This window comes from Aphis gossypii, chromosome 3 (assembly GCF_020184175.1).
Source record: "Aphis gossypii isolate Hap1 chromosome 3, ASM2018417v2, whole genome shotgun sequence".
Lineage (NCBI taxonomy): Eukaryota > Metazoa > Arthropoda > Insecta > Hemiptera > Aphididae > Aphis > Aphis gossypii.
In genome coordinates this window covers 23,414,635-23,441,611 of record NC_065532.1, presented here as the reverse complement: position 1 = coordinate 23,441,611, position 26,977 = coordinate 23,414,635, and the positions used below count along the sequence as shown (strand labels likewise).

Here is a 26,977-nt window from a genome sequence, read left to right as displayed (position 1 = left end):
TGAGCACTTGTTATTATTTTTTTTTTTTTTTATGAAAAATGTATTTTTTATAAAATAAATTTTCGCTAAAGACATTTTAACGTCAAACCATCCGATGACAAGCCCATTACTGAAGCAGGAATGTTTAAAGCAAGTTGAGTACTTCATATTTCGTGAACCCCATGACTAGTTGTCATTATCTCTCGTATAGTCGTATGGTATTTGTATACACAAATCGAATATTCGAATCTCTTATCAAAAATCGTTTACTTTGATGTGAGTGCATTACTATGGTATAACATCAGTCTGACGTTAAACGCCATTAATTAATGGCAACTCGGGCCACACACAGCAATTTAATGCAAATAGATACCTAATACTTAAAATAATTGAGTTAGTGTTTCTAAGTATATATAGTTTACAACAATGGTAAAGTATATTAAAACGGGTTCTAAAACGGAAAAGAATTTTTTTGTTTGTTTTTCGTATACTTGAATTAATAATTGTTTATTTCAATGACATAATTTGTGAATATCTCTATATATTTAATATTATATTATAAAAATATTGATTTTATCATTTTATTAGTATCAGTCTGATATATTTAATGTTTACCCATTATTAAAGCTAAGAGACTTAATACAAATTTAAGTTTATAATGAATAATTTTAATTATTAGTTATCTTCTTAATAATATATGATAAAAATAATAAATCAAGTAAAAACAATTTTACATATACAGGATGATTAATCAAGTATGCTCATCTCATTTTTCTTTTCTATAATCAATTCATTTATATCTTGATATTTAGATGTAACTACCTAAAAATTACTTATTAAATTTATTTTTACCACACTTCTTAATGAATGACCCGTGATGATAATGTAAACTTATGTTTTTCAAATGAATACACCCCTACCACAACAGCTTTTTTTTTTTTACTTATTTAATGAATATTTTTTCATTTTTTTTTTCAGTTATTATAGTATTTATATTTAGAATAATAGTCCTTACTTATAATAAAATACAGAATATTAAATACAATATTGGAAATTTGATAACATGATTTTAACCTAAGTATATTTGAAATTATTGAAGAAAGAAAGGGATTAGTATGGTTGATGAATCACCCTGTATATTAAAATAAATGATATTCAGACCTAACAGCGTATACAAATACGATGGTAAATATGATTTATTACTGAAAAAAACTTTTCATTTTGGTTTTACTTAACTAACGTTAAATTAAGTTTATAATTTTATTTGTGGAATAACTTTTATATAAAACTTCATTATCAGTTTATTCGAATTTTTCTGGTTAACTTATTTTTTACAACTTACTGTTGAAAATAACTGTTGTTTACATTATTTTTTTAAATATTTAAATTTTACAAGCTTAATCTAAAAAGTCTAAGTCTAAAACACACACATATGAGATCACTGAGTACTTTTCCCTTTTAATCTCAGTCATCTAACTAATATGTATCAATTATTTGGTTTTAAATGTAATTAAAGGTACATATAATAATATTGACATTTTTAACGTTATTAAAATGCCAACTTTAAAAATTAAAATTGTTGAAGAAAATTATTGAGTACCTTTTATGTATAAGTAATACAATATTATATGGATTAAAATGTAATTTATATTATTATATTCTATCTTGGTTTCACATAATAAATTATTCCTCGTGTTTTAAAACGGTTCGTTTACTTTAAAGAACTCGATAATATTAATCACAACTCGTGGTAGTCGTTATTAATAATAGTTGTTATTATAATACATTTTAGTCATGAAAATAATAGCTCATAATCTTTTTTACTTATATCATGATATTTTCGTCGTTAATGTGATAATATCGTTAATAAGACAGAATATCTGCCAATTATATAAAAAAAAAAAAAATCATTTGAATCATGGCAATAACGATATAGTTATTGAGTCTGGAACTCTGAACTACTACACCTTGAAATTGGTAATTAAAATTAATACATAATATATTCTCCATGGACACCTGTATTATACTAATATTTAGGTCGTTATCGTATTTTATGGTAAATATCTACATAATACGTATAATACACACATTATTATGTACATATAATATATAATAATATATAGATAGAATCTTTATTATCACGATACACGTATGTAATGGTATCGCAGTGCTATTTTCACTGCGGGACGTATACGCATTATTATATGTTATTGGAAGTCCAGACAGGGATAAACTAGCCGTTATTAACCGTCTTGGCAGTTTCAGACGACCATTCTGGTTTACCAATAAGAAATAATAGTAATAATATATATATATTATTGTATTTTTATGTATACAGACCTACCGTTTTTATTCTTTAATGACGCTTTTAAAATCAAAATGATATATTTTTGAACATTTAACTTTACTCAAAGACTGTATTATTTTTAAATACTCGGATTTTCTATTTTTTTTTTTTATCATTGAAGCAGCGTGTTGTGATGAAAATAGAAAATTCATATTTCAAAAGACCTTCCTATGTTAAATTTCAGGTGAATCAAAGTTTTCAAGATTACAAGTGCGGAAAAAAAGAGATTTATTTTTATTTATATTATATTATGTATAATCGTCAGAACATAACAAGAGTAACGTTTATTTTTTCATTATTTTAGTATTTTATTTTTAATGGTAAATTATGTTTTTATTTCATATTAATAATATGTAACGATGTGAAATAAATTCGTTTTAGTAGGTCATACGGAAGATGAATGAATGAATTGTATAATGTTTTCAGTCTAAGCTCAGACAGAGTTAAAACAATATTGTCTACTGTAAAAAATTAATTTGTAATCATTTAAGTAATAATTAATATTTGACATTAATACAATTTGGTTCTTAATTCGAGAGAATTTATGACCCTTGAAAAATCACGTTACATTCGTAAATAAAAATATTTAAATTTACTAATATTTTATAAAAGAGTATAGATTAAATCTTCAAACTAAAACCTAATCTAACGGTATTGTTCTCAATGCAGCTCAATCAATACGATTCCTTTCGTACTATCCTTGAACCTGGGTCATAAATGTCGTTAGACGCTGTTTCTAGGAAGAGAAAAAAAAGCTATCCACCTGTATAGAAGAGTAACTCGTCATTACCCGGTAGGATAAAAGTGGATATACGCTACGATGACGTTTTGCGCTTATCTATACGTTATAGTGTCTCGACCGTCCATACGTTTTTACTTATTAATGACTAATGAATTTGTTATATTATATTAACGTCTCGAGAGACGGTCGGACATAACACCATATGTTTAGTAATTATGTCACGACGACGACGGTCAAAGAAACGGAATGACGGGATATTTTGCACACAAAAAGTGTAATCGTTACGTAACGTACGGAGTAAGTACACGGGAAATCGAAAATAACTTATAATATTATACCGTAAGTCGTCGACAGAGTTTCGGGAGCCAGCTGCAGGTTTTCGGACAGACGCGTATTGAAGGGCTCGGCGCGCGTTACGTTAAATAAAACGCTAACCACGGCGGAGGGTCAGGACGTGTGTTCGCTCGGTGCAAGCTGTTCGGGGGGGTGCGTGTAGGGTATTAATAGTTTCAAAGCTTCTTTACGCCGGCGACGCAGTCACAGGCCGCTACCGCCACCGCGAGCGGTTCGCATGAATAATGACAATTCGAAAATTCCTCGAGATCGGAACAAAACCGCGATCAGCGGCAGACGGACACGAGACCGGACGACGGCGAGAGGGTCCGGTCGGCGTGTCGTCGCTGGCGTGGGCGGTTTGGTCGCGCGTGAAGAAGACGCGAAGAGGTCGGCCGTCCCGCGGAGGTGTGCGGGCGAGCGGGCACGATGACGATTCTCCGGCTCGGAGGGCGTTACGCCGCGGTGGTGGGTGGAATCGCAGTGGGGTGAAAGGGTCTCGCGAGCAAAAGGGGTTTTGACAAGAACTTTTGCCGCGCGTCACGCTCGCACAGCCTCCGACGCCGCCGCCGCCGCGTTGTGGGATTTCTTGTCGCTCCGTTCGGTCGGCGGCGGCGTACACATAACAATAAACTTTTGCCGCGCGCAAAGGGTCGACCCAGCCGTAACTGATAAATTATTATTATTATTATCATCGTCTTCGTCGACAATACGAAACGTTTTCGAAGAATCGTTTGGCGGTCCTCCCGCGCCGCGTCCCGAAACGTCCGACACGCTCCGCGCCGCCGTGATATCATAGTCCGTCGTGTATGTCGTATATTGTGTGCGATGAGGTCTATTCTTGCGCAGTTTAACCCGTCACCGCTTTTGTCGTCACGTCGACAGATGAAGGCGACCCCGACCGGAGCGCAAAGGGGATAATAACTGTGCGACAGACGTCGCGGTGGTGTGACACAACGACGCGACGGCGGTGGCGGTTAAAAGGAAAACGAATTAAAAAAAAAAAAACGAAACCTAAACGAACGAAATTAAATGTGACGACGAGAAACCGCCGTAGCCGAGCATTCAATTATTCATATCGGGTCTCGCCAATTCTCGTGGACGATAATAAGTACATATAATAATATATTATACAGTGTGTATATATATATATATAATTTGTCAACACCGTTTCCAAAACGTTTCGTGCGAGAGGGTGTCTGCACGTAACGATTAATTTTCCCTTGCGGAGAGCCACCTAGGTACCAAGGTTTTTTTTGCTTATCTACGCGTCTGCTATACTACGCGAGTTCTATCGAGACCGCCTCGAGGGCAGTACGGCGAGAATCGTCGTACGAGCAATTATTATATTCGCGTAAAAACACTCGCCTACAGGCCGTACCGGAAAATTGTAAATCATCTCACTCAAACTTTTACTTCGAGAAATTAGTTCGGAAACCAATGGCCCGTGTTATTGTTATTTATACTAAATATAATGTTTTTCACCACTCTCGCGTGCGTTCTAACCGTACGATGTGAAAAGTTTTTATTTTTTCAAATAATTTAGAGCAACGTTTTTCCAAATGTCTACATGAGCGGAAATAAATACGCGACACTGTTTGCCGAGACCTGTTCGTATTATGAAATACTATTATTATTTAGTCTCTTTCTCGTACGTCTCATAACGTTGTTCCCTTAAAAATGTGTATGAGCATGAGTGAACATCATTAATTTGTAATTTACTTAATGCCATTTACTTACTCGTACGATGCAAAAAATAATCATACTTATATTGTACACGCGTGAATATAAAAATAGTAATAATACAAAATTAGTTCCTAAACCGCTGTTTTTCTTCAATATTATAATGAATACATACAATGACTTGCTTTGACGTAATGTGTACGTGTCAAAGAAGATAATGTTTATTTCAAAGTATAATAATTAATATTTCTTACCTAAAACTATATTCTGTTTGATTTCGTGTTAATAAATTAAATTCACAATCATTTACCTGAAACAAAAAATTAACGATAAAAATATTATGTAATAAACATAACATTTTACATTTCTATGCAAGTAAATAAATATAGTAACAAATAGGTACATAAATAAATTACGAAGTAAATTATAATTCTTTTGAGATGTGTTGTGCATAAAAACAATACTTTATGATATCTGAAATATTCAAAACAGCTAATCTATTACACGCTTGAGTTTTGGCAATAATATTTCAAACATTTTTGACATTTGAATAATACCTATGTCTCACTTGGCTTTGATAATTCATTATTATTTATTTTACAATTTTTATGCATATTTTACATGATTATCCATATTTATAATGTATTTTATATCATATTTATCTAAAGTTTTCGGAAAAAATATTTACATAGTTGTTTTCTAACATTTCGATTGTTTTTTTATGCAAATGTCTATATAATATATTTATTATATTCGTTAAATATAATATATAAAGACATAAAGTGCATAATTTCTTTTTAAATATTTGAATTTTATTATAGGTACATAACCATATAATATGTACTTTTCAGGACCATTAAACGGATTAAACATAATTTAAAGTAAACCCTCTATGGTTACACCATTATGTATTACAGAGAAATTTATGAATGAAAATGCATAGGTATAATAGATAGACACCTAATCAACTTGTGTTTTCTATCGATATTTAATCCCGTTAGCTAATCATTAAACTAACGATTAAAAGTTAATGAATAGTGCAAGTGGTTGTTTTTATCTCATGTTAAATAAAATAAGTTTTATAATTTTTTATGTTTTAAAAACTATAAATACAATTTAATATCATTATTTATTATAAATTATACAAATCATTACTATTATTGTATAAGATAATGTTAAATGATCGAAGGTTGCAATTTTGATGTGTTTTTTGACGATCGGAACTGCTCGTAGCACCACTGAACATTAAATATACATTTTTATTGTAAAAGTTTGGTATTCAAGTAAACATAATACAATTGCATATTAATGACCCGTGTAGGTACAGCCTTTTTTATTACTACTACCTATTTTGAACGTTTTACTTACGCAGTTTATATGATACGTTTTAAACATTTATAGACATATAATAAAATAAACCCTTAAATATATGATGAGACTAATGATTGACACTGATTATTAAGTTATAACAGTATAAATATTCTGAAAATATTGAAAAATCATACCTTATATGGTTCTTTGAATTCAAATTCATTATTTATTTTAATTAATAACTATATTTTTATTATTTTATTCAAGGCACTAAAATAATACAAAACCAAATTTGTTCTGGATTAAGATTGTTATTAAAATTTATAATTGTTAATAACTTTTATTTATCCAAAAATAGTATTAACTTTAAATATCTAGCATGTAAGTGGGCTTTTAAAAAGTTTACAAGTAACTTTGATGGCCCACAATTAAATAACTAATTTTAAAAATGTATTTTTTATAATTATGGGAGCTATTATATTATACATTGTGGTAAGATAGTTTAAGCAAGATATTATTTAGAATATGAACACTTTCTACTCTGCTGGAATTAATAGGTATTCATCAGTTTTTAGGTCGTCATTACATGCTCGAGTAAAATTCAATAGGATTTTGACAACCTAACTATTTGGTAGTTCACTACAAACTAAACTAGTCAGTGGTCAACGACTCTTTACAAAGACAAGATTTAAACGAACCACGATGAAAGTAAGTATATATAAGAAATATTTCACTTTGAGTACTTCTAGTGAAAATAATGTGTTTAAAATAAATTGTCTTATAGTAGTGTATGTAGGTTAGGTTATGTATAGGTACTCGTAATCAATATATTTCACTAGTAAATCAGTTCATAAAATATATGAGCATTGAGCATCAGTAATACAGTCGACTATTAATTTTTATTAAAAATATAATAATATTAAATATCTATTGAGATACAATGGCAGAATTAATCAAGACATAAAAAAATATCCAAATGTATGCAAATTTTTAAATATGTTGAATACATATTTGACAATAATTCTATAATTCAATTTGATAAGTTTTGAAGTGAATTTTTAAGTTGGCAACAAACTTTTTGATGCTAACCACATGCTCATATCTTTCAAATAAATATCACAAAAACTAAATAATTATACTACTATACATAATTTTAAGCTATAACAAAGATTTTTACAACATATTGAATAACATATAGTTGTAGAACATGTGAAATTTAATAATGTCCATGGTCCATGGAATATAAAACAAAATTATTTTATTAAACGCTGCAAAATCTCTAAAATAAGTATCTAACCTATATTCTGTAGACGTAATTAATAAATCCAATACGATGACATAGAATTGGAAATTTGTAGGATTACTAAAATCGTTTTATTATAACAATGAACTCTCATTTTTTTTTTAATACTCACGAATAAATTACTATTAACGGTAGCGCTGTATTTTATTCACTTTAATATAACTGAATAAAATACATTATATTGATTGAAGTCTAAAATATACAATTTAATAACTAATACTAAAAAAAAAAAAAATGTTTAATTTTTGCATTTTTATTTTATACTGTTTTGTGCTAACAATATCTCGTTTTTACATACGAATGATAGTTATACAGATTATATCGATAATTTTAAGTTAATAAACATGCCATAGTAATTTTATTTTTATCACTAACCATTTTATAATTGTATAACATAAGTACCTATTTTAAGACTTGGTATGTACCTATATTACAGGGTATAATTTTGAAGAATTACACAATATTTTTAAGTCGTTGTTATTTTAAACATATGATTCCAATTAGTTAAACTACAACTCTTATAGATTTAAGCTATTAACAAGCGTTGTTTGTTTGGAACTATGATTAATATACTCGTAATATTGATATGAATATGCACAAATTTAAAAATGATTTGAAGCTAAAAAATGCTTGTAATATATTATAAGTGTAATAATAATAAATATAATATCAAATAACATATAAATATAAAATTGATACTGCACAAATTAAAAAGTTTACTATCATAAAAATTATTTTCTGTGCATTTCAAAAAAAACCAAATAATTGAATTAAGTATATTTATTCACTCAAATAAATTCAATAATACACCAATACTTTCAAACTGTTTTTCAAAATTTGTACAAATAAAATTTTGAATGTTTAATCCATTATCCGACTATATTTTATCAACTGTGAATAAATTAGAATTAAAATTTATAAACTTCAACGAATCGAGTTATAAATTGTGGTTACTGGTAATACGGTTAACACAAACAGTTAAGTGTTTTGTGTCGAAATTAACAACTCGCTTCCGTTAAACATACTCGTTGATAACATAGTAAATTATTTTCTACTTAAAAACAATATAATGTTATGATGAATTATAAAACAGTTCAAAACTTTGATGGAATAAAAAATCATTTTGAGTGATGTCAATTTATTAAATTAATTATAAATGTTTTTGTCGTAAAATTATACTACTGGGATGAAATGAATAATACTACAAAAAACTAATAGATCAAAAATTATATAACACTACATATAATGTTCAAAATATAAAAATTTTTTTTAAGTTTAAATAAATTTATCTATTGATAATTATTAATAAACTGTTATATATTAAAATTTTTTTTAAATATGTGACCTAAATGAGTTAAATGAGTACATTTAGGTAAATTTACTATAATTTATCTATATCATAGTGTTTTAATAAATATATAATTAGCAATAGCTGGATATAGTAATAGATATTTATTGTACATTTATATGTTATGGAATATTAACTGTTCATTAAAAAAAAAGTTTAATAACTCTCGGAAATCTATTACGTTTTTATACTTTATCCAGATATTAGCAGTTTAAAGTTTACACCAAATTAATTGTGTACAATAATATTTTAAATCAACTATTATTGTTGGATTATGGTCTGTTGTCTATGACTTAATATAATAATATTATATAACGGAAGATATTATATTGCTCATCCAGCATGGCAATTATTTGCAATGCCATATTACCTAACATTATTCACTATGTTTTATTTTAATCCATCGAACAAAACATTATCCATTTACGATAACGAGAACAAAAAAAAAAAAAAAAAAAAATAGTTGCCGACGTAATCCGAAAGTCTGCCTGTGACAGATACTGTGGAAATAAAATGCAATAAAATAGTACGGACCGATTGTCTTACTCCAAAAGACCATTTTTGTTCAAGAGAATCTCACATCGGTGTAATCCCAGTTGTAAATTTGTCATTTCGTTTCAAGACTCCTGGGAACGAACGAGTATCTAGTTTTTAATCAAATCTGCAACTGGAAAAGAAACTTTTCGTGTACCAACAGGATCAAAGACCCGGAACGCATTATTTCCTTTACTACTAGCACTACTGCTAAGCTCGATCATTTAAACTAATACTTCATTAACTTTTTCCATCACAGTGATTAAAATTATAATTACGTTCACAGCGAAAATTCTCAATTATTTGTGGTGCTGGTTGTCAGCACAACGGTTATCTTTCGAATATGGAAACGTGATGCAATTGCAGTCTATGCATCAAGTCGGTAGTTCTGTTATACACGTGAACTGCAATTTACGTCTCACTGGTATTAAGCTCTAAAACGTTAGGTATCACACTTAAAACTATATCATATAATGACTTGTGTCTAAGTAAAATAAGGTAGAGTGTATTATTATTATTGCCGCGTAGTTTTCACGACAATATCTCTGAAAGTTTTCTGAGCGAAGTCTTGTCGGTTGGAATATAAATCGCTGCTTAAACTTTTGGTCAACGAATTGTTTGAACCTTAGAGTTGAATAAATTCGTACAAAGTTTTTTGATTCAGCACGTTAAATATGGAAAATTGGAACGACGGCGTGCATAGTCACGACGAACATACACGCGGTGGGTGACAACAGCTATACAGGGGAAAGTGATACCTTTTCAAATTACTTTTTGTTCTGTTCGTGTGTAGGTGCGTGTGAGACTTCTAAATAATAATAACAACACACATTTTGGATCTCCACCCGTCTTGAGTCGTTATTTTTGCTCTTCGCCACCACGCATCGGATTACTTATGCTTATATTATATCTGTTATGTATATGTATATATATATATTACTAGGAAAACGGCGAAACTACAACCTCTCGGTCTTGGCCGCCTGGTGATTTCGGGATTAAACGAGTCCCGGTGGTATTTTATTACCATATACGTACTATACGTACGCCATTAATATGAGCAAGCAAAAACGCGCATTTAATATTAATGAATAGAACTTCCAAGGCGTCTGTATCGTATACTTTACGCATATACTGCGTCGTTGATTTAAACTAGTAAACGTTTTCATTCAACATTTTAAAACAAACGTAATACATAATACCTAATAACAATTATAATAATAACTATTATTATTATTGTTGTTGTTACCGTTTTAATGGTGCACGTACGAGTAATGCCGTCGCGAGGGATACGCAGGAAGTCGGGTACTCGGGTTATTAGTGGCACAGCCTAGTGCATAAAGGACTCGAGATTTTAAATGGCATAATAATATTTGTATCTATTTTTGATACTTATAAATATTATTTACTCTTTAATTAAAAATTATCAAAAATTAAGGCCACTTGTTTGATAAAAATAATGGAATTAAGACGTTTTATACATGAAACAATTTTGAAATATTATTATAATTTAATTATGTTATTTCAAATAGCTATGCATATTGAATTAACAAGTACCGAAATTCCTATAAAGGTCAATATTTTATTTTCAGATAAAATACATTTACATTTTATACCGCGTGAAATGAAGGCACACATTGAACAGCATGAAAAAATACTTTGAAATAACATTGTGAATCAATATTATAATAACATTAAATAATAACGTTTCAGAGTAATACAAATAGGTTTAGATGTAACTATAAAAAAATCATCTATATTTTTCTACTTTTGGACCCACTTGGAGATATTGATATTAGAAAAACGAATTCCAAGGTACCAAAGAATTTATGGAAATATTGATTTTATAATTCATACAATATTATTTTGAAAACACTGACTTTTAAGCTTTTAGAACAAATAAATATTTTAAAAATGCATAACTATAAGGACCGAAAATTTGATAATTTAAAATTAATCAATAAAATACTGTATAAAAATATTATTTTTTAATTAAGCGAATAAATTTAAAAAAATATAGTATATGAGTAATTAATTAAAAATGAATAAGCAATAAACAAAAATGATAAAATAATATTAATCTTGTATATATTATAAGTAAGTATTATTTCCTTTCACTATATTTCCCTTAAATTATATTTCAGCTAAACATTAAAAATGAAACCATTCTGTAAAAATGTATAATTATTAAAAAGATAAAATACTCAATAAACTAAACCTTTTAAAATTCTTTATTAAGTAACGTATTGTAATTATTAATAGTTGGGTCATTCTGGTATTAATATAATATATAATTTCAAACAAACAGTTTTAGTTTTAAGCTTGTTTTACATTAATTATTTGACAATGTTAGTATTTTATGACTAAATAAGATTTTTAATTCTATGTAGATTACAAATTGTAAGTTATTTTATTATCATAGATATTTATATAAATTTATTTTTTATACATTTTAGTTAATGTGTTTATTATTCAGTTAGGTATCAATCTATGGCTGTGAATCAGACTTATTATTATGTGTGATTTGTGATAATTTATAAACATGGAAGGTCATTCCTAATAGTGTTTATATTTATTTATATTAGTATAACAATATTTAATCAATACATATAAGTCATTATCCAAAATAAAACAACGTATATAATGACATTGTACTAAAAATGTATCGTATCCAGGGCTTGAATTGAAAGGGGAGTACACAAGGGACGGAGTCCTACTACACCTTCTTTTTTTATTCTTACGTTCCAGTCAATAAAACATTTAAATATTCAGGTATGTATATTTTTTTTACACTTTTGCATCCCCCTTCTATTTTAATTTTTTTACCTAACAGTATTTCATGAACTGTCTTCATACATACATGTCATATATATTGGAAGCATTGAGTGTGTGATCTTATATCATGTGTTTCTTTATACTATAATCTACGTGTAACTGAAGTTTTATAAATTACCATAAGAGTCATTTTATTTTTTACTTTTTTGTTTGTTCTGTTTTATAGAGTATAGACACTCCACATTTAACATTATTATGAACTTTTTTTATGCTTCACGTTTTCAGCATTTAGTAATAACTTTCGTTTCTTTGTTCTTGTAAATGTTCGCACACATTGTTTCATCAAATATAGTATGCAGATAAAAATATTATCAAGTATTTACGTTAACTCATAAAAAAAATAATGCATAATATACACCTACCTATAGGTACAACTGCAGATTACGTTTTAAACGAATATAAACTGCACTGTATTCAATAATGGTTAAAATATGCAGATTCAATTATCTTTTGTAAATATGAATAAACGATAGTAATATGTATCTGTGATGATAATAAAACATCATATTATAGTATGTTAAGCCCGTCGACAGGAAGATGGTATTATTATTTTGATAACTTCACTGAGATACCTACCATGTGTATACTGAATACACATGCCTAATAATAAATAAATACTATAAAATATACGAATAATAATAATAAATCGTAATACGGAAAACAATCATGAACAAATACGGTATCTTAATCAAACTTTAGCCATTATCTAAACACACATTATGCCTAAATCAATGTTTTTATATTTAGTTAAATATGATCGATTGTATTAAAGTAGGTACCTATTAAAATTGTGTATTATAATATTTATAAGTACTATAATAGGTAATTTTAGTATATTTATTTTGATATAAATACGAAGTGTTGAAATCGACAATTCGCACAAAATTATTGAGAAAATAGAAATATAACCAATTGGAACGATTTTTCCGCCGAATGACGATTCCAATGTTTCATAGATTACCTGAGCAAAAACAAAAGTATAAATCATACATATACCCTTCTTTCCCGTGTATAAGCTGTGGTTGTTTGACAGTATGAGAAACTGGCATACATGGCCCACAGTCCACACTTGAATTTATTTATTATATGTTCGTGAATGTTTCAATACTTTTAGTTATTAGAAACGTAACGGTATTTACTGTATATAATTGGTTTTATCGAAACCCAAAGGCTGCTGTCTAACAAAAACGTGGACAATTATAACGAAAGCAATAAAATAATTATTAGTAGGGCTCGGATTTTACAGCACATGCTTCTTTTTTTTATACATGAGATAGAAATCTAATTTTTATACATAATTTTATTTCACGTCATTCGTATTCCAAATAAACCAATTTATTTTTGGTTTTTTTGGTTTTTTTTTATGCAAATGTTTTATTTTGCTTTTTTTAGTTATAGTTATTTCAGCTTGTTTATTATGCTACTATAGTAATTATAAGAAATTGAATTAATAAGAAATGTAAAAACCCAGAATGATGTGGACTAAATGATTATATTCGACTATTATTATTTTCGTTATCAGCTTGATAATTAAATGTAATAATATAGATTGTCAATCAACATATTATAGCCCGCAGTAGGTACCTGTATGACCAGTGTGCCTTTAACATCGATATCAACCATTTCAAAATTTAATATTTAGTGTTTTAATTTGAAATCGTTTGTATGAAGACGTATGCACCGATCACTTCAATGTATGTAGAGAGTCCATTTTCTATGTTAAATGTTAAATATTCTCTCTAACAATAGTCAATTTCACTACTGAAAATCTAGGTAAATACATAGTAGTTAATTTAAATTAATTTTTCATTTTTTTTTTATTTTTTTTTTTAACTAGTTCGTATTAATTTATGATAATGCTTTTTTCCCTTTTTAAAAATAAATACACTTCATTTTTTGATTTTTTTAAAATAACCGTGTGCTTTTTTAATATTGTTTTACTGAGCCATTACATTGATTATAAAACGATAATATTTAAAATTTGTTTCAATTTTTATGATAATTTAAAAATATATTATGTATCACCATAATATATCTATCTTAGTGCATTAGTACAGTATAAAATAAGCAAAAAATAAAAAATAAAATAAAATTATAAGTATTCAGATTTCAGATGGTATCACTTTCAAACTGTATTTACTTTATTGATTCGTTAAGGTTTACAGTAAAACGAATAAATAAAATGCCTTTTTTTTTAAAAAAATTTCGCGGTATTATAATAATTTCTATAAATATAAATATACATATTTATAGCTAAAAATATTTAAGTGGTAAACGTTGATTTTTATAAAATTCGTTTAATGTATATTATCTTGTTAAAAATAGTTGATGTACCAATATTAAATGTTAAACAAATAGTTAAACTACGTATAGTCGTATCTATTCTGTTCAATACTAAATTTTGGAGAAAAAAAATGTGTAAGCGAACTTTGAGTGTAATTTTTTAAAACTGGATAACATAAAATTAAAATAGTAAATAATATCTCGATTGGTTAGTTGTATACAGGAACTATAAGAATGCAAGTACTTATTTCCATAGAATCAAATAAAAACTGTTAAATTGTATGTTGTGATTTCACTAAAAAGTGGCTTGATACGTATTTGTACGTTATAAGATTTGGTCATGATCAATTGTTTACTCATGTAATGTACCAGTGTACGTAAGTCCATTTAGGATTTCAGTTGTCTCTGTTTTACTTCAGTAGAGTATCAACGAGTGATTTATATAAAACGTGTGTAGTGTATTTTTTGACCTGCACGACGCTCGCTATCTATATCGATAGCTGAAAATTGTAGTCATTTTTCACATTTTTTTCTTACCATAGGTACTACGAATCCATCTCAAGGTTTTAGGAGATTTTAAAGATTCAATAAATTTGCCTTGTGAGCATCATCGGTGATTTTCAAAAGATTTTTGTGTACCCTACGACCTATCCTCCTTTTATTTAATCCCTCTAATCGTTTCTATGCATAACCTACTTCCTACTCATTATAATATACAAAACTGATTCAAACATTTTTATTTTATTTTACGGTGAAAGAAATGAATAGGGCTGGATCATATTGTCCATTTACATATTGTTCAATAATGAAAAAAGAACAGCAACACACATTGTTGTATTAATAGCATATTAATATATTTTTTTTCAGTATCTATAAAATAGTATTAAGACAATTAAATTATTGCTATACAAATTAATATTACATTTTTTTTATTAAATTAATGTTTAATTAATTTCTGTCTCGAGTTGTCTACAATAAATTTTTTTTTTATTTTTCATTTTGCTACCTATATTAATAAAATGTAGATAGAATAAATTAAAATAACTATTTAATTATAATTGTGTTATGGTATAATATGCTGTCTGTTTAACGTCCATTGGCACGATATCCTGTTGGCCCCCTGGTTGTCGGCTCAACATTGTGATCCTTTCTCAAACAGTTTAATGTGAATATTATTTATAATAGTTATGTATAAGTTGTAGACTTTTATCGGCATTAAGATATTGTATTTTTTTTAAATCAAAAGATTTGTAAAAAAAAAATATGTTATAGAAATTTAAAGAAAACAATATTGAGCAACATTTTTTTTTAATAGTAATTTATTCATGAAAAATTATAAAATCATTTGAAGAGTAGATAACTGAATAATAACCCAAATTTAAATAATGAATATTTAACGTTCTATAACAATATTATAAATTAAAAATTAAAAAATGGATTAAACTATAATTGGTAAAATTGTTTTCTTTCAGTTTTTTTTTTTAAATTTAAATTCACTTTTCTTATTGTCATTAATGCTATTGTTTAAAAGCGTTCCGAAAAAAAAAAAAGAAATACGATTTAGTTATTAAATATTAAATATAAATTCATAATCATCAATTATAGATTAAGGGGGCTGGAGCATGATTCATTTTTGGTCGAAAACATAGCTCACGACTTCCATCATTACTTCCAACATAATGTTCCGATATTAATTTTAAATACAGATTTGGATTTGTCACTAAATTATCTATGCTTTCACAATTTTATTTTATTTTTTTTATTTTTTTTTTTACTTAGAAATATACTGACAAAAAGAGTAAAATTAGATCATATTCATAATTCGTATTAAATTTAATTGATATAGAATATGAAAAAAGTACGACAGTCAAATCATAGTAAATTTAGTGGAAAATTCAAATCTGTTTTCAAAATTGAAATCGAAAAATCCTACTGAGCGTAGTGATGGAAGTCACTGACAGTATTTTTTGAAGAAAAAAATGTTTGTAATTTTATAAGGAAATAAGTATTTGACATGTGCATGCGCGTAGGTAAAACGACAGACGTATACGACGTACGTACTACGTAGGTATCTGCTCACTATTATGCCCCTATACAATGCGATCGGTATTATTCGGGGAATCAAATAAAACTGATTAGTGATTATTATTGTAATATAAAATATGTATAAATATATAGGTAATAGGTTTTATTAAATGTTTGTCTAGAGTGTCTAGACATTCGAAATATTAATATTTTTCTAATATAATTTAGAATTATTTACAAATATTAAAATATGAGTTATGACATTCATTGATTCATTACTTTACTGCACGTCAAGCCGTAAACATTGTCTCTACAGCCGCGACTGTACTACTAAATATATTTAGTTATTATTTACGTGTTTTTTATTATTAATTTATTGTGAATCAAATATTAAAAATGGCAAAAACTAGAAAATACCCGAGCAAAATTAAAAAAAGAAAAGGGAATCCATCGTTATTAGAATCGCGTAAATCTGCAGTAAGTTTATTTATTATTTATTTTAACCAAAAATATATTTATTCATAATGTAAATTTAATTTAATTTTTATAATTTTTAATTTTATTTAGAAAAATATTCCTACACAAATACGTAATAATGAAATTTCAACTGACAATGACATACATCGTATTACTGAATTACCAAGTACTTCAAATATCGAATCTTCATATTTAGAAAATTGTAATCAAACTCGATCAATTTTTACTTCTACTCCGATAAACTCTTGCAAGTTAATTCCAAAGCAATTATTTAAGTCAAGTGTATCAATAGAGGATGATAATACTATAGAAATAAATAATTCATTGGAGGATATAGTGGGAAGGAGATTTGTCAATATTAAACATATTTTTGACTCTATTCAATCAATAAAGCATGAAGGATTTGACTGTACATTCAGTGACCTAAAGTTGTAAATGAGATTAGGAAAGGATTTTTTAGTACTTTTGTATTTACTTGCAAGGTGTGCGGTAAAAAGGAAAATATTTATAGTGAAGATCCTTCGGATAGTATTATAGATATTAATATGGCTGTCGTTTCTGCTATCGTCAATATGGTCAAGGATACACACAGCTTGAGAATTTGCAGCAACTTTAAACATGCCGATGATGTCGAATAGAAAATATCAAGAAGTACACACAAATGTATATAATTACACACATCAAATTGCATTGGATGGAATGATAGAAGCAGGTAAAGAAGAAAGAAAACTAGCTATTGAAAGGGGAGATGTAGATCAAAGTGGCCGTCCTCAAATCGCCGTTATAGCCGATGGTGCTTGGAGTAAGAGATCATACAAAACCAATTATAATGCGTTATCTGGCGTTGTACGTAATATTTATTGTTACATGTATTATACTTAAATAATATTATAAAATTGTTATATTTTTAATAAAATAATGTATGTATTATTATTTTAAATAGGCTTGTATTATTGGAGCAGTGACAAAAAAAGTATTATTTTTTGGAGTAAGAAATAAATTTTGTTGTGTGTGTTATTCGGCAAAAAAACGTGAAAAAGAACCAGCACCTCATCATTGCTTTCAAAATTGGAACGGACCTTCTACGGCCATGGAAGCTGACATAATTGTCGATGGATTCAAACATAGCTTAAAAATGCATGGTGTCATATACTCGAAGTTAATTGGTAAAAAAATATGCATAATACTATAAATATATTTAGGGAAAAAATTGAATTATTTACGTAAAATTATAGTTTTCGACAAAATCAATTTATATATTTTTATAATATACATTCATTAAATGTTCATAGAATGTTTATATACGCATTATATATTATACACTATAACTTTTTTTTCAAAATATTCTCTCTGCGGGGTCAAAAAATTTGAAAATGTAATACAAGGTTCCTAATAGCTTGATATTTTTTTTTCTATATTCCATATAGAATACTCAATCATCATTATTCATTTAAAATTTATAAAATTAATTTATAAAATAAATGGGTTACGATTTATTTATTATAAATTACGATAATATCTTTGTAAAATCGTTATAAACCAAAATTTATATTCATAAATATAATAATAGACTATTCATTTTTGTGTCAATGACCCATATTTATATCGTTGATTATAATATTGGATCAATTAGATATAAAATAATAATATTATTATGTTTTCGTAATAATCAGTTATTGTAGATTCGAGGAATTGCAGCAGGTCTAATAACAATGGTTATAATTTTATAAAACCGGTTTTTGCATGGATAGTATAGTTCGGAGAGTACACAATTACGATTTACACATACTAATATTCATTTACTTCCAACACATTGACATGACCCGGATATACATGCCACATAAAATGCCTAGTTTTTACTCCTTACAATGGATTACGCTCCAGTCCCCTTAAGGTAAAACAAAATATATATTGATTGCTTTAGAAGCTTGGTTTTAAACTGCATTTACGAGTCAGTAATGGTCCTGGTATATTATAAGTTATAACGATTCTCTGTAAATATAAACTTAAATTTTAGAATTAGGTTGAAAGAAAAATGAAAATAGATTTTTCCAAAACATTGATCCAAATTAAGGAATGAAAAACTAAGTTAAGTATCAATAGAAGACGAAATAATTTACTAAATATTGATAAAATCTAGAAAGAAAGAAAGAAAACAAATTATACACGTAACATATTTTTGTAGTCTGTTATTAAGACAAAGGTCTTAGAAAATACATCTTAAAAAAAACCTGTATAATGTATAATCTGAAAATCGGGGAAAATATTAAAAATGTATTTATATAAATTTATCGAATATCTTGTGAATGGTTTATCTAACGTATAAATGATTTCAAATGACCTTTATAATTGTTTTAATTTAATTTATATACTATAATATACAATAATATAATTATTAAATATTATTATTCTTATTATATAACACGATTAAAAAATATAATGATGAATCACATTTCAACGCAATGCAGGGGTTGTATAATACGAGTATTTATAACTTATAGGAAAGTAAATAAAAAAAATTACTTGTTCGTTTCAAAAATTAACAGTTTTATCTCATCACGGTTATTTAAAAATCAACAGTCCCAATAGATAACCAAGTTTAAGATCTGGTAGTATTAATAATTGATAATAAGTTAAAAATTATTAACATAATATAGTAAAAAATAGTATTTATATTATGCTTAAAATAAAAAAAAAAATGAAAAATAATTTAGGTATATTATTTACTCATAATCATTTATAATTAACAAAATCTAGTTGATTATATTTTATTGAACTCTGTATAACAAATAAAAAATACTATTTAAGACTATTTGAAAAAAAAATTGTATGATTATCTAATATTACATAATATTATTGATAATAAGACAAAATTTTACAGTTGACTTTTAAAAGAAGTTTAGAAGTAAAATAGCGTATTATTTTATCTATTATAATAGCTACCATAAATTAAATTATAAATAATATCAATAATATATTATTATATTGACAATAAAATATACTATATTATTATTATAAATTATAATATTATAAAGAATAAAACACAATTCTAGATATACTCGTAATTATAGTAGAATAAATTTAGTTTATTATCTATCTAAATTACATATTATGTACTAAACTATTTAAATATTTTAAATTGTTTTAAGTTTAATTACTATAGTTCGTACAAAATACTTAAATAGGTACTAAAATTTTTAAAAAATAACAATAATTATTAATATTGTTTTATGGACTTTGTATACATACATCACAGCATGTGATGGCAACAGAGAAAATTATTAGTAAATATTACACTATTCTATACATAATATAATATCATGCAATTAAAAAAAAAAAATCGTGAAAAAGCAACAATAATAATAGTGTAAGCAAAAGAACACTCTAATAGTGTGAAACACTATGGCTTGATGTCTTGACATTCGAAAAAGCGCATCCTCATAACTATAAAATAAAGCAGAACAATACCAAGTGGCCAAGTTGACTGTATAAAGAAATCATTTATTCGAATGGGTTACCTAGTTGAATGCATTTTAAAACTGTAGAGAGTTTTTCATATATAGGTATTGTTATTAAAACTTACGTTGATATATCTCAAATAAACACCATGGAAATAATCTTTTTATTTTGAAAAACCACAATTTAAACTCAACATTTAATAATAACTAGAAACGTTTTTATTTAATGCGTTATGGTTATGCATATTATTAAAATTTGAGATTATTTTAAATCAGCAGACAAATATATAAAAATACATAAACATGGTACAATAAGAAAATTATAGATTTAAAATATTTTATTTGACAAAAAGTTTTTTATTACATTATTTTTGAACTGTGTAACCTCTTCGATAAAACATTTCCAATCATACAATGAAAATGCCTTTTTGCACAGAGCTACATAACTTGAGTTAAAAAGAACGTCAAGTATCGGCATTCAAAAGTTTCAATTTGCTTCGTCTTTTTGTCCTATTATTTTTATTTTATTTATATCCTTAAGGTTAAGATAATAATTTTATATCGAACAAAATAATATGTTATTGGATAATTCAATATACTTATTGCATACCTATCTAATATTTTTAATACGTATCTGGTGCAATTATTTAGCCAAAATATTTAAAGTTAGGCATTAAATACGAATTTTATTTTATTTGCTTGAAAGGATTTTCATTAGATCTACCCACATCGGTATAAAATGTCTATATTTGAAAAAAAACTCTCAGTACTATAATAGAGACAAATCGAGTTTTACATACTTATGTTTTATATGAAACATAATTATTTTTTTCTTTTATAATATAGTATTTCCTTTTATCTTATTCAAAAATATAAATTGTCTTCAAACAATGAGAAATAAAGCGAAACATTAAAACGTAAATTATCTATTCAAAATATAATATTATTGAATCGCGAATAAACTCATTCATGATTTACTTCTGTAAAACGATTATACTTTCGATCTAAATATAATATGCGTATGCGAAGTAATATAATACGACAGCTGCAATTATCCACTCTGCATTGATTCAAATAAATTAAAATAGGGGTTGGAATTATTCAATACCAATAATAGAACAATTCATACCAAAGACAGCGAGACGTTAATGCTTTTTTTTTCTTAGCACTTTCATATTATATTGTCATAAAAATTGTTGAAAAATTTTAACTGTTCGTGACTTATTATTTTACATACAAATGGTGCATTCTTTAAGTGACTTTTAAGCGTGATACTCTCAACATTGTGTCACATTAATGAAGCTTACTATCATACTGAATTATACCACAAATAGCATAAAAACATATTCTGTATATAGAAATACAGGTCAAAGGCACTCATGATTTATGACTTGTGAGTAATTAATACAAATACAGCATCAATTTTAATTTGATCTTAACAACCTAAGTCGAGCTCAGTTTGTATGTATTTAGTTGTATAAATAATATAATGTAATATACTCAATAGGTAAAACTAGCGATTTTTGTAGTAATTTTTCAAATGGTTATTTGTACTTTTGTCATTGTAAATGCGAGTAAATTTACAAAAATATTATATTTATTTATATTATACTTTTTAGAAGAGAAAAAAGGCACTTCATTTATCTATGGTAAAATATAAAATATAAATTAAGAATTTTAATTTATTTAATATTTGCGTATAGCCATCGTATATATTATTTAAGCGTAACCTGAATAATTTCGCACTAAACACTTGTAACATATATAATGACTTTTTTTTTTATTAAGTTTTCGAAACGAATCAATTTTTGAATACTAACAAAGTTATAATTCATTGCACATAATATATTTATTAATTTTAAAAGAATATAAATATAATAATAATAATAATAATATTGTTTATTCAAATAATTAAATGATTGAATAAAACGGGCCTGGGCCCAATGGTACATAGTGGTTTGAATTACACTACGACTAGAAATAATAGTTTTATATAAATAGCTATTTGAATAACAATAAGGAAAACAAAATACAAATTAATAAATTACTTATTAATATATCTTACAGTGGCGTATATAGAAATTAATTTCGAAGGGGGTTACAAAAAATATATGATAATAATATTATATATAAAATTATAACAACCAAAATCAATGCTCATACCAACCAATTTCAGGGGGGGTTGAACCCCTAAACCCCCCTTTAAAGATACTTTAAATCGGTAAAAAGGTAATTAATGTATTATAATATAAATATTTTTAAGACTAAGCTTTGTTATTCATTCGATTAAGATTTCGTTTATAAGGTGTCATTAAATATGGGTGTCACCAAAGTTGTAAAATTTTTTTTAATTTCCGACTAGCGGATGCTTTTGCGAAAGTTTATAATTGAGATTTACCGAAAAATGTTAGTGAAACTTTTGTTTCGTTTTCTCGTTTTGCGCCTGAAGATAAAATAGTCTTTTGTAATAATAAAAACGTAAATTTAAAAAAAATACTAAACTATACTGGTAAAAAAAAAAAAATACTGAAATTATTTTTCCAAACTTATATGACACCATAATAGTTCAGTAATAATTCAACACTACGAACGTAGTATTTTTTTATTTTATTCCTAAGGTAAAAAAATATTCATATTATTTTGTTTATTTATAAGTGTTATGTAAAATACATATAAATTATATTATACTTATTGTATTCTATACTATGCACAATTCATTTATTAAAATCTTTTATGAGATTACTGGATTGGTACACATATATATATATATATATATATATCCCTGTAATTAATAATTTAAATTGATATTTATTATAATTTTTGTTTACATACCTATCGGTTTTGTCTTTAAAAAAATATTATATAGATGTTTTATTTTAAATAAACATTGTTTATATTATTATGCAAGAAAATCAATAAATTATAAACGAAAACAAAACTCTTTAATCTATAGTATTATAAACAAGTTAGACGCACTTTATACATTTTAACTTGAAGAATGTATCATAATCTTGAAATATTAATCACTGGCTACGCATTTTATAATAAAATAACTTTAATAATGTTTAAACTAATTTAAATGTGCTTTTCAAAACATCCTTGTGCAAATCGATAGCTATACAATTAGTTTACCATCACTGCGTAATAAAACAACAGTGTTATTATCTTCTATGGTATGGAAAAAAAATTACAGTAATGATATCACTAATTAATAATTTTTTTTATCAATTGTCTCGTTGTAACAGAGTTTCGTTGTCTAATATATATTTTGGATAGGTAACATAATCTACCATCGTTGCAAATAATAAATTATAAGAATTTATTATATATTACGCCTTCAAATGAAAACGTACATTAATGAAGCCATCGAAAATAGATTTATTACAAGCACTCGAACATAATTCATCAATTTTATTTATTCTCGCGTCAAAAAAGTGTTAACTAAATAAGTGGTATTTGGCAAGAAATAATGTATGTACGTATATCAAATATTGAAAACTAAATAATAATTCTATTATTAGCTAATTCAGTTGGAAGGTTTATTTTTTGATTTGTCCGGGCTTATAGTCCTATTTTAGTTACAGCCTTTTCGATTAAGGTCCACTTATTATAGTTCTTATTTTTCCTTCTAGTCTCTAAAAAACTACACGTCATACCTGATTACACGCCTACAGCCGTTATTCTTCATACTATAGTCATAACCGTAGACACATATCAATATAGTAGCTGTATCTCAATGGACGACAATATTCTCAAAAATGATTTAGTACTCTGTTGTTAATGTTAGCGATACTTGAAAAATTATGTTTAGATAATAGCTGTATGTACTCTGATGAATTTAAATTAATATTCAATCTTTAAAATCGCATTTAACATAAACCATTCAAAGTAGAACATACATTTTGTAATAAAGTGTATACAATGTGTAAATACTGATAATTTGTAAACAAATGCATGTCAAAGAAAATTTTACTATAAAAAGCATTACATTAATTATATTATATAAACTTTTTAACAATGAATTCAGAAAAAAAAAAACAATTCCATTAACAACGTTTAAACGCCAATCACATTATTTGTTATTTATTCATACAGATTGTGGTATTATAAAGATAAGAATATTTATTTTTAGATATCGTTTAGTAATTTCTAAATCAAGCAAAAAATTTAAGCTGTTAAAAAGTTTAAGAGTAAAATTTAAAAATGAATTTTATTAAAAAATATATTTGAATACGTTTTTAAGAGTCGCTTATCATACAATTTATTTATATAACCCAAGTCGTTCAACATTATAAAGAGACGTTTTAATTTTATATATCATATAGTCCTTTGGGTTTTCAAAAGTATTCCAACCACGTATTTGAACATGCTTGAAAATAAATTTCATATATTGATCGATTATATTGAAAGCTATTTCTCACTAAAAACGTAATTATTTGTTGTTCTATATTCAAAATACAAAATTAATGAACCTTTTCATCAATACATTATGCCATACAATAAGTACACATATAACTTTGGATAATATATCATAAGATAATAATTATATCTTTATATGCTTATAATTAATAAATTAATAGATGTATATAATTAAAAATCTAAAGTTACTTAATCTATCAGTAACCATAACTTTTATAATTAAACATCATTGGTATCTTAACGTATGCTTAATATTATATATGAATTAATCTGGGAAATTTAGTGGAATAATGTCTGATCTAGTTTTACATTAAACAAACAGAATATTATTTAAATAAAAGGATGGGTTATTGGGTTCTCAAACCCTCGAGTCTTAAGAAATATGAATATTTCGAATAGGTAGTTTGAATATTTTAACTCAAGTTTGAAATGTTTGAGAACAAAAACAACAGTTATTATTATTTATTTTTATTTTTGTTTAGTTAATTTTCATACTATTTGTATTTATTTAGGTTAGTTTGTTAGTTTTTTCAAGTTAAGAAAAAAAAATCTAAAAATTCAAAATTAAATAGTTTGAGAAAGTTCATGATTAACCTATGTCTTCTTAAATATTTTGAATGTGTATAGTATAAAATCAAATTCGGAATGTTTTTATTATCAGCTTTGTTATTTGAACGTCAGATTTAGTATATCATAAAAATAAATAAACAAAACATTATATGATTAAAAATCAATAAAATAATTATTGACAATGATGATGCTAAAACTACAAATTCAAACATTTTAATTAAAGCAACAAAAAAAAAAAAAACATTAATTTTCACTATATTGTATATAATTTTTAGTAACCTAATAATACAATCATAATTTTTGTGGTGAAATTATGTTTAATTTAATTATAAAAATAATTATATTGGGTGAAATAATTATTTTTATTTACTTCAATTATCAAAACTTTACTTTGAAACATATTAATTGATCTTATTCCATAGATATATTGAATAGGCATGTAAATAATTACTTTTTACATAGGTATGTTTTGAAATTAAACTGCTATAAAGCGGCAGTGCATATATATATATATATATATATATATAAGTATTAGATTGTAAAACATTAGATGTTCAATGGGCTAAATTAAAATGTGAACATATTTAAATCTTATGTAATGTATAAATAATGTGTACATATAATTTATGCATTTAAGAGACTAATAAAAATAATAATAAAACTAAATTATAACTTATTTTTAAGTTTATTAAATTCAATTTGTATATTCTGGCATAAGTCCTAAAATATAGCATAATTGAGTGTATATTCAATGTCTTAGTTACTAGGAAATAATTTATTAGAAATATGAAAAATATAATTATTTTATTTTATAAATTAACCCAAAATATATAATAATACCTACACACTTAAATTGTACAAAATCATTATGATATGATATTATTAATTAAAACAATATCACTATCAGTAATAAATAACAATAAATATTAACATATATATAATTTTAATACAAGGGTGTCGTTATAAATTATAATAAATATTATAAGTATTTTAAAATTTTAATTAAAAAATTCTGAAATTCAATAAAGAAGTTCGACCTCTCGACACTAAACGTCATAAATTTACTCTGTCATGGACAGTCCACCAGACAAAGGACTCATCTATAAGAACTTCGGTAAGTACGTAAAATGAAGCTAGTTGTATAAAACTTGCAAGGTTCTTTGTTTACATGTAATATCATATATCAATCTCTTTTTAAAGTCATATATCTAAACTGTAATCAGAAACTTAGACCTATAATGTTTTACGAATATGTTTATCATATATCAGTGTAAACTAAAGATTAGGTCTAATAAGGTTTTAAGAAATTACCTTAAAATAGTAATATATTAAT

General features: G+C 26.0%; 1 protein-coding gene and 1 long non-coding RNA gene across 2 annotated transcripts in view; both read right to left on the bottom strand.

Annotated features, from left to right (window-relative positions):
• Positions 1–26,977, bottom strand: part of LOC114132301 (protein amalgam-like) — a 307,230-nt gene that overhangs the window by 240,024 nt on the left and 40,229 nt on the right. The window lies entirely within an intron of this gene.
• Positions 1–26,977, bottom strand: part of LOC126551493 (uncharacterized) — a 51,950-nt gene that overhangs the window by 19,668 nt on the left and 5,305 nt on the right. Inside the window, exon 2 of the long non-coding RNA XR_007605405.1 lies at positions 5,339–5,394. This is a non-coding gene — a long non-coding RNA (uncharacterized LOC126551493). The remainder of the gene's footprint in view (positions 1–5,338; positions 5,395–26,977) is intronic.